At 52.4% G+C, this 6,248-nt stretch overlaps 1 long non-coding RNA gene across 1 annotated transcript; it reads left to right on the top strand.

Moving 5' to 3' along the window:
• The first annotated feature begins 462 nt into the window (after positions 1 to 462).
• LOC146724344 (uncharacterized) lies at positions 463 to 1,492 on the top strand. The gene is made up of 4 exons (XR_014924110.1): positions 463 to 517; positions 644 to 856; positions 1,058 to 1,291; positions 1,414 to 1,492. It is a non-coding gene; the product is annotated as an uncharacterized LOC146724344 (long non-coding RNA).
• The last annotated feature ends 4,756 nt before the right edge of the window (positions 1,493 to 6,248 follow it).

The raw sequence follows: 6,248 nt of genomic DNA, 5'->3' as shown, positions 1-6,248 counted from the left end.
AGAAAAACGGGTGAGTCCTGGAAATTCGGTTAAAAATTTGTGGTACACAGAATCAGGAGATGTGGTAAAAATTGACAAATGTGCAACTTCTTGAATTTTTCCAGTATTCATAAGACCGGTAACATTATCAATCAATTTCTTGTTTTTAATGTCAATTAGGAGATTAAAATGACAAAGGAAATCGGCGCCTAAAATAGGACGTTGAATATCCGCGACACAAAATTTCCATTTGAATTCTCTCCTTAAACCGAGGTTCAAAATTAAAGTTTTAGAACCGTAAGTATTAATTTGAGTACCATTTGCGGCAAAAAGTTTTAAATTAGTATGCCACGGCTTCAATAAAACCTTTTTAGGTAACAACGATATATCAGCGCCCGTATCGACAAGAAAATTCAAATTTAAATGTCTGTCGAAAATAATGAGGCGATTGTTAGAAACACCGTCGTAAGCAGCCTCAGTTTTAAGCGGCGTTTTTAGTTTTCCTGTGAAGCCAAGAATGTTTTGGACATAGAACAAGGTAAAGTACATCGTTTGGCCTTATCACCAAACTTCTAATGGTAAAAACAAATTGATGTATCTTTAATATCTTTATTTGATTTGTCTTTGTTACGCGATAACGATCTAAATCTTCTATTCTCTCTAGACCGGCTTTTGGAACGATCTCGACGACGAGAAACTTCAAGAGCTTCGATTCTTCGTAGCAAATCCGCGAAATCCGAAGATTTATTACTTGTATTATTGGAAACTTCCGCGACTTGCAAACCGCCGTCCCGATCAGCAATTTTATCGGCTAATTCCGCAAGTTTAACAAGAGGAACATCCTCTACTACGGCTAAAGTCGTTTGAATTCTATGTGGTAAGCGTTGAAGCCAAATCATTTGCAAAACACTATCTGCTAAAGATCCTCCAGACAAATGACGAATTTCTCGAAGTAATTCCGAAGGCTTTTTATCATTAAGTTCAATTCCAGCTAATATTTGTCTCAAACGTTTTTCCTCTGAATCCGTAAAGCGATTTATTAATATTTTCTTTAAATAATTATATTTATCTGTTTCAGGTGGATTTTCAATGACTTCAGATATGTTTATTAAGGCTTGTTCATCAAGATGACGAATGACAGAACTATATTTAATATCATCTGATCGAATTCGATAAACCGTAAACTCACTTTCAATAGAAGCAAACCAGAGTTTAGGTTGTTTATGCCAGAAAGTCGGTAGTTTTAATAAACGAAACTCATTTGAGTGAATTTGTAACATAGGATCACTCACCTGATGTCCAGTTTGAGAAGGTAAAATATTAATATTTTCTGATCCAACCTGATTTGATCCGCTCGCCAAATCCATATCAATCTGTGTATCCGAACAGGGTCTAACTGGTGATCTATCGATTGGCATTTTCCTCTTGTTCCAGGAATCCGATAAAATGATTTGAGAATTTCCGTGAAGGACTAATCTGCCTCTGATGTTTCAAAGATCCGGAGAATAAATCTCTTAAAATCAGAATATCCAGCAATTCTTCCAAGCGATGATAATATTTCGCAGACTTCAAATACGACGATCACTTGGCCCTTATTCCGCATCACCCTTTAAAATGCGTTGGCTTTAATATCACGTCGGCTTTAATATCACGTCGGCTTTAATATCACGTCGGCTTGAATATCACGTCGGCTTTAATATCACGTCGGGGTCACCAAAAATGTAGCGACTTATAAATAAATTCACCAGATCTTTGAAAAAGTAATGTTTATTCATTGAAAGTATAAAGCGAAAGAACAAAAAGAATTAATATGTAACAAATAAATGAATGAATGTGTTGTTATGGAAATATTGATTTTTCTTAAAAACATTATGTATATTAATGAATTGAAGTTATTACAAATGTATAAAGATGTAAAAAGTGTAAAAGTGCAGTGAAAAGTGTAAGGTGTAATAAAAGTGTAGAGTGTAAATGAAAGGTGTGGATGATGAATGCTACAAAGTCCTGCACACCGGTGCAGAAAGGAAGAAGGGGTGTCCCATTAAGCAAGATGGTGGGAACCCCTAAAGGAGCCGGGGCTGCGCAAATGGAAGTGGAGCCTCTGCGGAGTGTCTCTCCCCCTCAAACCGGGGAGGGACCCTTGGAGCAGAGGCTCCCTAGAGCTAAAGGAGGAAGAAAGCTCGCGGAAGAAACGACCCCCTCCAGAAACCAGGGCGCTGGCAAGAGACAGCGCCTTAGGGAAAATCTGGAGGGGGGAAACGCTGGCACCATGGAGGTGTCGGAAGAAGAAGAAGTGTCTAAAATGATTGATGTTGGCCAATAAAATACTTCAGGCCAACATCAATCACGCGAGGGAGGCCCAGGATCTCTTCGTCCACACCATGGCGGAGAGATCCTGTGGCCTAGGTATCGTGGCGGAGCCGTACAGGGTGCCCAACAATAATAAAAATTGGGTACAAAGCTCTGACGGCCTCGCCACGATTACAAGAAGGAACACCCCCGACTCCCCTCCCCTAGATTTAATTAGGGCAGAAAAGGGGATTGTGTCGGCTTCCTGGGGGCCCATTATCGTAATAGGGGTATACCTCCCGCCGAGTCTGGATAACAGTGAGTTCGGCGGGAGGTTGAGGATCCTAGAAAGGGAGGTCGCCAGTCATCACCCCAAAACAGTAATGGTTGCGGGGGACTTCAACGCCAAGTCAACGGCGTGGGGTTCCCCGCGAACCGACTGGAGGGGTGATGAAGTGGAGGAGTGGGCGACGCGATGCGACCTGGCGCTTCTAAACGAGGGGAGCGAGAGGACATGTGTACGCCGGCAGGGTGGGTCAATTGTGGACCTCACATGGGTGACCCGCCCTGCGGCAAGGATGGTCAAAGGGTGGAGGGTGGCGGCGGAGATTGAGACGTTATCAGACCATAGATACATAGAAATCTCCGTTGCCATCACCACAAAGGAGGTCGCAGAGCGTCGCCTACAAAGAGAGGCGGGCTCCCGGAGATGGGCTCTCAGGAAGCTGGACACAGATATGTTCATGGCGGCAATTAATGCCGCCATGATAGGGAGGGAACAGGGGACCGGGGACCTAGAGGAGCATAGGGCATGGCTGACAAACGTCATAATTCAGGCGTGCGACGTAGCCATGCCCAAGGTCAAAACCCGGTCCCCGAAACACGCTTACTGGTGGTCGGAGGACATTGCCGAGTTAAGGCGGTCCTCCGACCACGCTAGAAGAAACGTGAAGAGGAGGACAAGGTACGCGCTGTCGGACCCTGAAGGATTGGAGGACGCGTGGGATGCGTATAGAGAGAGAAGAAACGCCCTACGCGCCTCCATCCGACAGGCGAAGGCGAGGGCCTGGGAAGAGTTAATCTCCTCCCTGGATGAGGACCCGTGGGGCCGTCCCTACAGGATAGTTTTGAATAAACTAAGAGGGGGGACGGCACCACTAACGGAGTCATTGGACCCCCATCTCGTTAAAAACATCATAGGGGTCCTGTTCCCCCGGGTGTCGGGCACACAAAGCCCGATACAGGCGGGGGAGCAGGACTGGGACGAGTCAGAGATGGGGGTCACGGGAGGAGAAATCCGGGATGCCGTCAAAAGGATCAAAAAGGGGAAAGCCCCAGGTCCAGACGGCATCCACGGAAGAGTATGGGCCCTTGCCTTCAAGGAGATGGTCGAGCCCATGAGGCACCTGTACAACGGGTGCCTCAAGGAGGGCTCCTTCCCCCAGGAGTGGAAGAGGGCGTCGATAGTCCTAATCCCAAAGGAAGGGAAACCTAGGGATTTGCCCTCGGCGTACAGGCCGATATGCCTGTTGGACGAGGCGGGAAAGATTCTGGAAAGAATCATCGCTGCCCGCCTCGTCCATCATCTGTCCCGGGATGGTCCGAATTTAGACGAAAGACAATACGGCTTTCGGGCCGGGCGGTCAACCGTAGACGCAATCCTGCGTGTCCGCTCGGTCTCGGAGGCCGTTGTGAGGGAAGGCGGGGTGTTGTTGGCGGTTTCGTTAGATATTTCGAACGCCTTCAACACCCTGCCATGGCACCGGGTGGGGGACGCCCTGAAATATCATAGGATTCCCCCCTACCTGGTGTCCATTATATCGGACTATTTCCGGGACAGAAGTCTGGTCTATGTAGACCAGAACGCCGAGGAGCGCAGGGTCGAGGTTTCGTGCGGGGTTCCACAGGGGTCAGTTCTGGGCCCCCTTATGTGGAACCTCGCCTATGATACGACCCTGAGGACTGCCCTTCCCCCTGGCTGTGACGTCGTCTGCTATGCAGATGACACGCTAGTCATGGCCGGGGAGGACTCCTGGGAGGAAGCGACAGCGCGTGCTAATATTGCGGTGGCGCGTGTCGTGCGCACAATTGAGGGGATTGGGCTGAAGGTGGCGCCCCAAAAGACGGAAGCCGTCTTTTTCCATAAAAAAAGAGGGGCGCCTCCTGAAGCCCAAATATTGGTAGGAAACACCCCCGTAAAGGTGGGGACCCGGATCAAATACCTGGGTCTCCACCTGGATGGCAAGTGGGCCTTCGGCGAGCACTTCCGTCAATTGACCCCGAGGGTAAACAAGGCAGCGATGGCGCTATGCCGACTGCTGCCAAACCTCGGGGGACCGGACGGAGGGGTTCGCCGATTGTACGCCGGAACCATACACTCTATGATCATGTACGGGGCCCCCGTGTGGACGGAAAAAGTGGAGGCCACCCGCAGGATAAAAGATGCGCTGCATCAATTGCAAAGGCGGGTGGCCAACCAAATCTGCCGGGGGTTCCGTACCGTAAGCTGGACGGCCGTGGGGGTACTCTCAGGAGTGCCCCCTATAGAATTACTAGCCCGCATGTACGCCGAAGTATACAGGCGTACACACGGGCTACAAAGGCAGGGAACGGCCGTCACAGCTGGTGTCCGGCGTGCATTGAGGACCCACACCCGACGGCAATTAATAGAAAGCTGGTCCGGCATGTTGCAAAACCCGCAGCTGCCGGGGCAGTGGACCGTCGGGGCCATCCGACCCTGCCTGGAACAGTGGCTGGGCAGGGCCGGGGGGGGTGTTACCTACCGAATGACGCAGGTGCTCACCGGGCATGGATGCTTCGGTGAGTACCTGTGTCGCATCAAGAAGGAGCGCACGACACGCTGCCACCATTGCAGCAATAGGAGGGATACCGCCGGCCACACGCTCCAAGAGTGTGTGGCCTGGACGGAGGAGAGGGAAGAACTGAAGGCGAGTATTGGAGGAGGGGACCTCTCTCTACCATCTGTGGTAAGACAGATGGTGGAGAGAGAAGAAGTATGGAAGGCATTCCTCCTTCTGTGAGAGAGTGCTCTTACAGAAGGAGGAGGCAGAGAGAGAAAGGGAGAGGGCTGGGAGAGATGCCTCTCAGCCCTCGGATGAAGACGAGAACGGAGGCAGCAATCCTGGAGATGGGGGCGGGCCCCCCCCTCTCCCGCCGTTGGCGGGTTCGCCCGTCCGTGGCGGTGGTGGGGGGAGATGCGCCCTCAGGAGGGGAGACAGAAATGGGCGCGGGGACGGGCCCTCTCTTTTCCCGCCGTCGGCGAGCTCGCTCGTTTGTGGCGGCGGGAATCGGGGGGGGGCGCGTCCTCGGAGGAAGGGGAAGAGACAGAAATAGGCGGGGGGGCGGGCCCCCTCTTTTCCCGCCATCGGCGAGCTTGCTCGTCTGTGGTGGCGGGAATCGGGGGGGGCGCGCCCCTGGTGGAAGTAGAGATGACAGGAGTGGGGACGGGCCCCCTCTTTTCCCGCCATCGGCGAGTTCGCTCGTCTGTGGTGGCGGGAACCGGGGGGGCTCGCCCTCAGCGATGCAAGAGGCAGTCGCGGAGGAGGGGGTGGGCCCTCTCTTTCCCCGCCATTGGAGAGATCACTCTCCCGTGGTGGCGGGGGGCGGGGAGGGTCCGCCATCTTGACACCCGCGCCGTATGACGCAGGGTGAGGTTGCCGGGGGGGGGGGGTCGGGGACAATTAAGTTCATGGACTCCCCCCCTAAGACCTCTCGAGAATCGGGGGCGTGGGTGCGCCGCCTCGCCTAGGCGGGGTGGGCGCGGCCTCGCCCCCGAACGGGAAATCCCCCTGATTGCGGCCGAATCCCGACTCCCAAGGGAGCGGAAGGAGCCGTAATCGGGGGGACCGAGGGGGGGCCACGCGTCTCTCGGGACGCCTGGGCCCCCCTCTATGACGGAGACGTGACGCGCGGGGCCCTCTCACCGGGAGCCACAAGGCACCGGTGGGAGGGCAACGCCG

This window comes from Nylanderia fulva, unplaced genomic scaffold (genome assembly GCF_048542155.1).
Source record: "Nylanderia fulva isolate GAGA-0341 unplaced genomic scaffold, ASM4854215v1 Scaffold137, whole genome shotgun sequence".
In the NCBI taxonomy this organism is placed as follows: Eukaryota; Metazoa; Arthropoda; class Insecta; order Hymenoptera; family Formicidae; genus Nylanderia; species Nylanderia fulva.
Note: the sequence above shows the minus strand (reverse complement) of the source record. Positions and strands in the feature narration are given on the sequence as shown.